The sequence below is a fragment of the Macadamia integrifolia genome, chromosome 14, assembly GCF_013358625.1.
Source record: "Macadamia integrifolia cultivar HAES 741 chromosome 14, SCU_Mint_v3, whole genome shotgun sequence".
In the NCBI taxonomy this organism is placed as follows: domain Eukaryota; kingdom Viridiplantae; phylum Streptophyta; class Magnoliopsida; order Proteales; family Proteaceae; genus Macadamia; species Macadamia integrifolia.
Window position 1 is genome coordinate 1,850,959 of NC_056570.1, and position 12,075 is coordinate 1,863,033.

The 12,075-nt window shown below is 40.4% G+C and overlaps 1 long non-coding RNA gene and 1 pseudogene across 1 annotated transcript; both read right to left on the minus strand.

The window, feature by feature from the left end:
• Positions 1-3,495, minus strand: part of LOC122061050 — an 8,609-nt pseudogene extending 5,114 nt beyond the window's left edge.
• Positions 3,496-3,946: 451 nt separating this feature from the next.
• On the minus strand, positions 3,947-6,165 carry LOC122061143. Its single transcript, XR_006134563.1, has 2 exons — positions 6,076-6,165; positions 3,947-4,261 (listed from the first exon to the last, which is right to left on the minus strand). It is a non-coding gene; the product is annotated as an uncharacterized LOC122061143 (long non-coding RNA).
• Between the last annotated feature and the right edge of the window lie 5,910 nt (positions 6,166-12,075).

The following is a 12,075-nucleotide window of genomic DNA, read 5'->3' on the forward strand; positions in this document are numbered from 1 at the left end:
TTTTTGGGATTGTTTTTCCATTCAATTATGGGAATTTTGTCCTGGCCAAAATTTATCCTGAGAGAGAGAGAGAGAGAGAGAGAGAATGTGTATATGGAAAAGAAAAACATAGAACATCAGTTTTTTTTTTAATCCAACTCAGGTACGCATTTTAACAAACTATATATGCGAAGAACCAAGCAACCTCTCTCAGGCGTTTAATCAACACCAGATTCTGGATTCCGATTGGAATCAAAGGTTGTGAACAAGAGCAGCAAAATAGGTTGTGATTTCTTGGAGCAACAAACAGATGCTTCAACAGAACTAGGGGAGGAATTGTTCTTTCAAACATATTGTGATGCAAAGAGAATTGGGTCCCCCCCTCCCCGGGTCTTAGTTGAACTGTGGACTTCCCTCAACTACAGTTCAGCAGTTTTCACTGTATCCATGCCTGAGATGGAAGAATTCCCAAATGCTGTCTTCAGCATCCATCAATCCATATGGATTTTAGGTTATTAATTTTCATGGTTGGAGTATTAACATCACAGCATTGATCCTGAAACACTGAGTCAGGTCCCTTTCCTATGGGAGGAGATAGTTTAAGGAACACACATGTCAAATTGTACTGAGGTTCTTGCATGCGAGATGAAGGGAAATGAGTGAAGTTTAGTGATTGTGTACCTCTGGAAATGTAACGCCTTAGCCCCATTAACCCTGCACAATATTGTCCTCTTTGACCCATGGGTTTCAAGGCTAAAACACGTTGTGCCATGTTAAGGAGGCTAGAGGTTATTAACTAGCCCAGTAATCTCTCCCTAGGCGATGTGGGACTAAAGTTTACACACCCTCACTGATCTCCCAAATCCCCTGGTACTAGCCATATTCTTGGTGGAGACACCTCACCGATCTCCCAGGCTGGTCTGGTACTTGCCGTATTCTTGGGTCTCACAAACTTCCCCCTTTTCGGCATAGCGTCCCCGCTGTGGTCCCACACGTTGTTGGGGTTTGCTCTGATACCACTTGTAATGCCTCGGCCCCATAAACCTTGCACAATATTGTCCTCTTTGGCCCATGGGCCTCAAGGCTTTAAAACGCGTTGTAAAGCCTTGAGGCCTATGGGCCAAAGAGGACAATATTGTGCAAGGTTAATGGGGCCGGGGCGTTACAAGGAAGGTTGCCATTTCAAAAGTTCACGAGCTTGCATGGCTAATCTTATAAAGCATGGCTTGTCATTGGACCAGCACACTATGCGCCGTAAGTGTTAAGAAGCTTACCTAACCATTGATGCAAACAGCCACACATCTTCTGCAATTACATATTCGTATAGAATTTGATTCTGTGAGGTATATATCCATGGGAGTGGTGTAGTTACTAATGAATAAAACAGACAGAATATTTCCATGATCTGGATTCTGATCAGATGAGATACCCATTAGATAAAGTTATAAGTTATGGAGGAACATCATCTTCTTTTTAAGTTATGAGATGAGATACCCACTAAGACAGGAATCCAATCACTGACAGAATATTTCTTTGATCTGGATTGGGAAATCAGATACCCATAAGGTCATAAAGGTGAAAGTTACGGTGGAAACTCTTATTTGTAAGTTGTGAGATGAGATACCCACTAAGACAGGAATCCAATCCCTGGCAGAATGTTTCTCTGATCTGGATTGGGAGATGAGATACCCATAAGAGAACTATTCCTTCCCTAGCTGTGGTTTTGAAAAACAACTCCTAACTTTTAAGTTCATGGAAGGAGATCTACTGTATTAGTTTATAGATAGGAGGCATTGTGTGGAATTTGTAATGTAGTGAAGTGCACACATGGAAGTAAGGATAAGTAGGAAACAGTTCTACAAATTGGCGATATGGTCAGGTAGCCATTGCTATGAAGAAAAAACAAAAGAGCTAAATGTAGAATATATTTTAGTTGGGTATTTGTTTCCATGGTGCCATGGTTTTAGGAATTGGAATCAGGTTGGGTTAATTGCCCAATTTCATCCGATATTTTAAACCATCTTCTAAGTAAGTGGTGAATCTTGTTTGATCTTCTTTTTTGTTAATTGCTTCCCCTTTTTTAGCTAAGCTCTCTTTGGTTTAATTTCTATTTGTACTTATGACCTATTTATGATATAAGTTATAGACTATAAATAATAATCGATCGGTTACTATTAGACAGAATAGAAAATAGAATGAAAAACATGTTTGGTACGATTATGCGTTGAATTAATTCTGAAACCCCCCCTTTGTTACAAATTGAGGAACACCCAAAATACTACTACAAAGTTTAACACTCAAAATCCTCGAAAGAATTGAAGGTTTAAAATCACTTGAGCAAACCAACAAACATCCAGCAGGTCCCTGAGTTTCTTTCTCCCTCCATATTTCGGTCTCTCAGACACAGACATCTCCATTTTTCTTTGTCCTCAGATCTATTCGTGTATGTTCTCATGTAATCTCAGTACCTCAAACAACGGATCAGGGATTAATCCATCATCAGGAACATATCTTTGATTTTTAAAACGTTATAGCTCACATACAGATTAGCAGCATTTCGCATCAGTGACCAGTGAATACACATTTTACCAACAAAAAAAAAAGCAAGTCCAGTGAATACACATTGAATTCAATATTGTTTCCAATGCAATTTGCAAATTTTATAGGAACTGAAATTATTTCAATCGAAGGAAAGAAGAAAATACGAGAAGAGGAAATGCGTGTCATTACCAGTGTTCCCAAATAAGAACATGGAAATTTTTCCTCCCGACCCAACCAGCCCAGCGATTGAGAACTTCAATGTCCCTCCTTTCTTTCTATTCCCAACGAATCATAGAGAGAAAACCCATGAAGCTAAGCCAGGAAATAGCAAATTTGGAAACCGTCTCAGCTTGGTTCGAAAAAGATTGCCCCGCCACAGACGTCAACGAAGAAGATGCATCCATCGCAAACAGTAGCAGGCTCTCTGTTCCGTCCAACATTCCAACCGCAAAAGATCCCTGCTTTCAACCTTCCCTCCCTCCACATTGCCACTCTCTGCAACTCTGGAAAGCCCTTCAGGCACCTCATCTGGCTCCGACGACGTTGAAATGTCATCATTCCAGGGGATGGTTGTCTCTCTCTCCCTCTCCTCTATATTCTGAGTCCCTGACTGCTGCTCAGAGTCTTGATTATCTGTTTGTAACCAAGGCGATTGCAATAAGTTCTTACCAATTTTTTATTTTTTGCAATAACTTATATTTCCTCTCTCTCTCTCTCTCTTCCTAGGTGAGGACTTTTTTGTACTTTTACTCCCCCTGTTCCTCTCTCTCCTACACATGAGCAACTTCGGCTTTCTAGACTACAATCCTCATAACAAAGACATGAACCATCACCATTGACAGAGGCAGACCAAGAACAGGTAGATAATGTTGATCCTCTGTTCCTGCAAGAGGTCATCCAAAAACTTGCGAATGAAGCTGTCTCATGAATGGATTAAGTTGGGGCTAGGGGGTGTGTGTGTGCTGGTGAGGTACCTGTGAGGTAACTGGCAGGAGGTTTGAACCCGAGAACTCCAAGTGAGCATTGACTTAGCACACGACAACTTCACCAACTGCGTTAAGAATCTATCATCATTACTATAGTTATCAATCATCATTTTTGTTATCTTTTAGTATAATTATCAACCATCATCTTTTCAAATTTTTTTTTTTTTTTTGGGTAAGATTATCAATCTTCATCTTATATTCATATAAAATGCTAAAAGGAAAGGAATCACATCATGAACAAGAAAAAGGAGCTCTCAATAGGATTGATCCTTTCAGCGGGGTTTATTGATTGGCCTCCCTTAAGGAATTGGCACTACTTTGGATACTTAAGACTCATTTTCACACCCCACCTCCATTCACCTGAAGGCTAGTGACATGGACACACACACGTGTCCCCAATCCATCCAGGATCCACGATGCAGTACTTTAAGTGCATAGAATTATGAAATGATTTTAGATCACAAGATAAAATAAGAGTCAAATATACATAATTGGTGGAGTCTAATAGTATTTATCATATTTAACAAAATGTTTTTGCAGCAAAATATCAATTACAATTATGCTTCTACGGCTACCTCTGCTTAGTACAAAAAGAATAAAAAAGAAAAGATGATACTCCATCATCAGCGTGCTCCAAATGCACAGTCATCGCACACGCATCTATTCTCGTGTGCAACCAGCTCCTCATCCTAGAGATCACCTCCATAGAGCCGGATCCTCAATCACAGTTTCCAAAGGGTTACCTGAATCAACATCTAAAAAAAAGGGCAACAATGGGGGTAAGCTTTCACGAGACCCAGTGAGGGGTAACACACATAAGCAATCATAACAATCCAAGAAAATGCAATAATATAAATATCTATGTCCAACCACATCAATATGAATGCAGTTATATGAATTCAATGGCATGATTAATTTATTATCAAATAATTCTAAGCAACAATTTTCAAGTCCATAATGGGTATTAGTGCTACTACAACATAGGTGGTATCCTCAGTTATAAATGTCCGTTATCGATCCCCAATGATACAAGCTAGTTGCGAGTCAGGAGCACACTGGTCCCTACATGATTTCTTAAATACCCGGTAAGCCCCTATTATTAATCCCGCATAATATACCTCATCACCGAATCCAACATTGCGTGATGGTTTGTCACAACGTTGGTACCCCCCACCTCGGTCATCGAAAATCGTCCCCAACCTCGGTCCATTGGATGGTAGGATTAGCCAATACATAAACCCCTATTGGTAATGGTTGTAGCACAAGGGTAGTTATCCTAGCCCAATGCATTCTAACATGCCACATCACGTTACAATCACACTCACACACCCTGTGGTCATACAGTGTCGGAACCAACCTTTGGCTACCGTGCACCCCAATCTCTACAACACACATTCAAACACACACACACACACTCCCTCTGGGCATTGCAGTGCCGGAACCTAACCTTCGGTTACCCTGCATCCTAATCACACACACACACACTCCATTCACAACTCATATCATTATGCAACATACATGTCCAACACAAGTAATTAGTTTATAATATGCAATTAACATGCTCATTCACATATGCATTGTAACATAACATTTCATAAAATAAAATCACACAAATCCCCTCACCTCGAGTCCTAGGTGATGATGGACAACAGATGGCCTCGTGTTGTGTCTCGTCACCTCTTGGTTCAACTCATAAGATACATAAGGATTTTAAGAAATAAATCACCCATAGAGAAATAAGACCCTAGGCACATGTTCTAACATCATTTCCTATTTATCTTTTCTTTGAAATCATTCTCAACTTAGGGTTTTATGACCATAGGGTTAATTTATATGTGGGGGATGTTCAACCACCTCAATTAGCTTATATTAAGTGTAATTAATGATTTAATTAAGATAGGTTTACACAATGCATCCAAATTCCCAAAGTTTTAGTTGCGATTAAGCTAAATTAGGGAATTTCGGTTGAGGGTGTAGGTAGTGACCACCAATGGCTTATGTGGTCACCCCAATCCACTATACATGTATTTAATTTCATTTTCCCTAATCCAATTTTGGGTTTGAATCATGGGCTACAGAGTGTTTGGGTAAAACCCACATTTTCTAAGGTTTTTGTTACCCAAATTAGGGATTTCACTAGGGGTGGTTCATAGACTCAAATTGATCCATTAATCTTGATAGAATAAGTCTCTTGCACTAAACCCCTCTCCCAATTTGTAGTTTTAACAAGTGAAAAAGTGGATTTTAGTAATTTTCCCCATTTTTAGGTTTTGTGTTGCCCAAATTGAGTCTTTTGATGGAGGTTTCCTAAAGGAGGGTTTATAAACTTGAAATGAACTCATGATTTTGTTAAGGTAAGTTTCCCACACCAAATCCCCTTTTCTATTTGTAAGTTTAGAGAGTGAAGAGGGGGGATTCAGTTAGGGCGATCTCTCTTAGCTCAAAAGAGAGGAAATGGGAGAGAGAGAGAGAGAGAGAGAGAGAGAGAGAGAGAGAGAGAGAGAGAGAGAGAGAGAGAGAGAGAGAGCCTAGCACATGGAGTTAAAGACTTAGAGTGAGTGGAGTTTACCTTAGTTGGTAGGAAACCCTTGGTCCTCCCTTCCTCTTCCTTGCTTGCTCTCCTTCTCCTTCTTCTTCTTTCTCTTTCTCCTTCTCTTTGCTTTTAATTTGGTAGGTAGAGAATGAATGGTAATAGTTTATTTATAGTCACTTAATTACTAAGGCCTGTTTGGGAGAAAAATGGGTTTTCACCCATTACTAGTTTAAACTATAATTTGGGATAACGGGCCCACCTTGGTGTGTCCAAATATATTAATCTACTTCTAATTATGTTGTCTTATCCTTGGGATTGAGTTTGAGTTACCCAAGTGCAAGGGATCGGGCCCCACGGCCAAATAACCCGATTTTGGCCAGTATTTTCATTTTTAAGGTTTAGAGATCTTCTCGTGAAGTGTGAGGGCTTAACTAACCTTTTCTTATGCTCCCGGAACCCCTTCCAATTTTTAAGGCATGAGTAGCAAGCGCAAGTAGGGTCATCCTTCCTTTCTCGGCAAAATACGGCTGCTACCCAATATTCATCAATATTAGTATCCCCCGGTGACTCATCTGTATTATTAAAAATAGGAATTTTAGGGCACGGGTATAACATCCCCCCCACTGTACAAGAAATTTTGTCCCCAAAATTTGACGTACCTGGTAATCCGAACATTTGAGGATATCTCTCCTTCATCTCATCTTCGCATTCCCAAGATACTTCTTGTCTAGAGTGATTCCTCCACTTGACTAGTACGTAAGAAACAGGTCGATTGTAGACAATGGGCTCTCTCCGGTCAATGATTTCTTTTGGTTGTTCTACATACTTTCAATCAATGTCAAGTTCCAAGGGTACATGTGTCAAAATATGAGCTGGATCGGGAACGTACTTCTTAAGCGTGGAAACATGAAAAACATTATGAGCTCCTTCTAATTTGGGTGGCATAGTGACTTACTAAGCTACCATTTTGACTTAATCCAATATTTCATAAGGTCCCATGTATCGAGGACTTAGCTTTCCCTTTTTGCCAAACCTCTTCACTCCTCTCTTTGGTGAGACTTTCAGAAAAATCTTATCACCCACCTCAAACTCTAGGTGCTTCTGTTTGACATCATCATAGCTCTTTTGTCTTGATTGAGGTGCCTTGATCCTCTCCCTGATTACATTCATTTTTTCACAAGTGGCCTGGCCTGGATCAATTCCGAACCTAAGATCCTTCGTTCTTCAACTTCATCCCAATACAAAGGTATTCTGCATTTCTTACTATACTAAGCTTCATAAGGTGCCATGCCTATGGTAGCCTGGTAGCTATTATTGTAGGCGAACTCTATGAGTGACAAGTACTCATTCCAACTATAGCTCATATCCAATACACAAGCCTGCACCATATCCTCTAGGGTTTGTATAGTCCTCTCTGATTGCCCATCTATCTATGGATGGAATGCTGTGCTAAAGTTCAGTAGTGTCCCCATTGCCTTCTGTAAACACTTCCAAAACTTAAAGGTGAATCTGGAGTCACGATCGGAGACAACACTAACTGGTACCCCATACAACTGGACAATATTATCAACATACAGTTGGGCCAACTTCTCCATGGGATAGGTAATCTTCATAGGAATGAAGTGGGCTACTTTGGTCAGCCGGTCTACAATCACCCAGATTGTGTCATTTCCCTTCTGAGTATGTGGCAACCCTGTAACAAAGTCCATGGTGATGTTTTTCCATTTCCATTCTGGTACGGGTAGGGGTTGTAGCAATCTATGTGGCCTTTGTCTTTCAGCTTTGATTTGTTGGCAACTCAAGCACTTGACTACGTGAGAGGCTACATCGGCTTTCATGCCGCTCCACCTATAGAACTTCTTTAAGTCCTTATACATTTTTGTACTACCTGGATGGATTGAGTAGGGTGAACTGTGAGCTTCTCTCAATATCAGTTCTCTCATGTCTTCATCCTTTGGTATATAAAGACTATCCTTGAACTTGAGACTCCATTTTCAGTCAACCTGAAGACCAAGTCCTTTTGTCTTCCTTTTTTGATGTCATTTACTATCTTCTGAAGACCTTCATCTGATACTTGGGCAGCTTAGATTTTCTCCATAAATGATGGTTGTATCATGAGTGTAGCCAAGGTTACTGTCACCTCATTCATTAGTAGTTCCAAGTCCATTCTTCTAGCTTCTTCAATAAGATGTTCATTTATAGTTAAGGCTGTTAGAGATAGAGTCTGAGACTTTATGCTCAATGCATCGGCCACAATATTGGCCTTTCCAAGATGGTAATGGATGGTGTAGTCATAGTCTTTCATCAGCTCTAACCATCTCCTCTGTCTCATATTCAGTTCTTTCTGGGTGAAAAGTATTTTAGACTTTTATGATCACTATAGATCTCACTCTTTTCACCATATAAGTAGTGCCTCTAGATCTTCAAGGTAAAGATTACCGTTGCTAGTTTTAAGTCATGAGTGGGGTAATTCTTTTCATAGTCCTTCAGCTATCGAGATGCATATGCTACAACTTTGTCATTTTACATCAACACACAGCCTAGACCCAATTTAGATGCATCACTATATGCCACCATACTGGTGTTGCCTTCTGGAATAGTGAGTATTGGAGCTGTTACTAATTTTTGCTTTAATTCTTGAAAACTTTCTTCACATTCCTTGGATTAGTCAAATATCACTCATTTCCTTGTCAGTCGGGTCATAGGGGCAGAAATGCGTGAGAAACCCTCTATGAACCTTCTATAGTATCCTACTAATCCTAGGAAGCTACGGATCTCACCAACATTCTTGGGTGCTTCCCAATCCACTACAACCTTCACATTTCCAGGGTCAATTTCAATGCCCTTCTCTGAGACAACATGCCCTAAGAAATGTACTTGAGTAAGCCAAAATTCACATTTTCTGAATTTTGCATACAATTGCTTTTCTCTCAACCTCTGTAGTGTTAATCCCAAGTGAACAACATGCTCCTTTTTACTCCTTGAGTATATCAAATGTCGTCAATGAATACGATGACAAAGTTGTCTAATATGTCATGGAAAACTCTGTTCATCAGCTCCATGAACACTACAGGTGCATTGGTTAACCTAAATGGCATAACTAGGAACTCGTAGTATCCATAACGCATCCTAAAAACTGTCTTCTTGATATCACATTCTCTGATCTTGAGTTGATGGTATCTAGATCTGAGGTCAATCTTGGAGAATGTAGTTGGACCTTGCAACTGATTAAAAAGATCATCAATCCTGGGCAACGGACACCGGTTCTTGATAGTCAACTTATTAAGTTTCTGGTAGTCTATTCACATTCTCATGCTCCCATCCTTCTTCTTGACAAAGAGTACCAGAGCTCCCCATGGAGACACACTGGGCCAGATGAACCCTTTCTCTAATAAATCTTGTAATTGTTCCTTTAACTCCTTCAATCATAAAAGTGCCATCCTATATGGGGCTTTGGATATAAGTGCTGCCCCAGAAATCAAATCAATAGTGAATTCAGTCTCTCGGTCCGGGGGTAGTCTAGGTAATTCGTTAGGGAAGACATGTGAGAATTCTCTCATTACTTCTATCTCCTCTACAGACTTGCCCTCTTTAGTTGTGTCAACCACAGATGCTAAATAAGCCTCACACCCTTAATCCAGCAACCTTCTCACTTCAAGTGCAGATATCACTAGTTTTTTGGATTTCTTGATTTTCCTCCCTTTGTAAACAAACTCACCTCCTTCATGAAGTTTGAATACAATTTTCTTCTAGGCACATAAAACACATGCCCTATAGGCTGATAACCAATCCATGCCTAAGATGACATCAAAGTCATGCATATCTAGTTTAATTAAATGAGTAATCATGTCCCGCCCACAGACTTGAATGTGACATGGCTCATATAACTCCTCCAATCCTACTTCACTCTCAGTTGGTGTGCTAACAACTAACTTGTGTGTCAACACCTTTGGCTTAATATTCATCTTAGTAGCAAAAGTTGGAGATACAAATGAATGCGATGCACCAGTATCAAATAACACATAGGCAGGAATCATTGATATTAGTAAGGTACCTATGAAAACTCCGAGTGATGCCTCTGGATCCTCAGTAGTCAATGCAAACACCTTCCTATGTGGCCTAGTTCCCTATGGTGCATGAGCTAGACGAATAGCTAAGAGTGGCTACACTGGTCTAGCGGGTGGTATATATGGGTCACCTGGTCTCCTTTGTGGGCAAGTTCTAGCAAGGTGCCCCATTTGTTGGCAAATACACCTATAGGGAACCATCTGTGTCTGAGTTGCAGTGGGTCTAGGTGGTGGTGGAGCTTGCCTTGTCTCTGGTCTTTTACATTGACTTGAAGTTGCACCAGAATGTTCCCTTACCAAATCTACTGGGTGCTACTGTCCTCCTCCCATGTAGGGCTTGATAGTTCTCCCTCTACTTGTCTTCAATAGACTTGGCAGCTTGAATTACTTGGGCATAGTTGTGGAGGTACTGAGCAACTAACATAGCTCCAATGGTGGGTCTTAACTCTTTCTCAAATCTCTTTTCCTTTGCTCGATCCCCTTTCAAATGCTCAGGTGCGAAGAAGAACAACTTCTCAAATTCTTGTTGATATTCTAATACAGAATTAGACCCTTGTTTCAGATCCATGAGCTTTGTCTCCTTCCTCTCCCTCACACTATCTGGGAAGTAGTTATTATAAAATGGCACCTTAAAGTGTTCCCATGTGAGGTTGGGCTATAAAGCCACTAGGATGGGTTTAGTGGACTTCCACCATGCATTTGCCTCATTTGTAGTTGGTAGTCGGCACACATTAGTTTATGTTCTTCAGTGAGGGTCATCACCTTAAATGCCTTCTCCATTCCCTCTACCCATTTGGTGGGTGCCAAAGGGTCCTGTGCAATCCCACTAAAGTAGGGAGGCCTAAACTTTTGAAATGTTTCCATCACTTTCACGTTGTCCACAGATATAGGTAGTATGGCTTGGCTCTGTGGTGTCATTTTCCTTTATGGTAGTGGTACATCAGGTCGTGGGGCATAATGTACATTGGAGTCTTCTAGATGGGCTGTGTGGTAAGCCATCGTGGTGGGGACTTGCTGTTCCTGAGGAACAATTGTAGGAGCAGCATTAGGTACTGGCTGTGTCTGTGGTGGAACAATTTGTCCCTCTCAAGTCTGAAGCACAACATTGATCTGTGCATTTAGACCCGGCATAAACTCCAACTGTTGTTGTTGTAGCCCTTGCATCATCACATTTTGTTGCTGTTGTAGTCTTTGCAACATATTACCCATAATTGACACTACATCCTAGGCAAAAAGTATAGGTGGAGCAGGAGGGACTCCCTGTGCTGTGGTGTCGGGCACCTCTTCCCTACTCGATTTTGAAGTCAATGGCTGACCCGTAACGGATGTAGTGGTACAACGTGGCCGTTTAGGCGGCCATCCCACCTGTGTTCGAGCTTTTCTAGGAACCATGTGAACTTTCCTATTTTAAGACGACATAGTCAATTCCATCCGAAATGCACCATCTAAACTGAATTTAAACATGCATAGAAATTCATTTGATAATCCATGCATGGATAAAAGATCATCTTATTCGGGCAATTTTAACTCCATCCTTCCCCTCTGGAGTATGTTTTCTATGATCTCATGTCATTTACTTGTCTCCAATTGTTATGAACTTGCACAAGAAACGTCTTCCCTATAGGTATAGATCGTAATGGAAGACTTGTAAGTTTCCTTGCATTTTTCCACTTGGAATGATCTCAATGATAAAATTTAATGTGCTAATGTTTTCCCCCATTTTAGCCCTTTGAAAATGAAAATCAATACTTAATTGATTGTTTACTTAATAGGTCACAAGTGGGGTATTTATATAGGTGATTATCAATCTTAAACTAGGGAGGAGTATAATCAAATTTGGGAGAGAAATATGCTCTAAAAGACATATTTTTCCTCTACCAGTAATTACCGCTTCCTGCCGGTAGTTACCGCTTCGCCTCTGTCTGTCTTAGTCTGATGAATTTCTAATTACAAAACTAAACTGATAAAT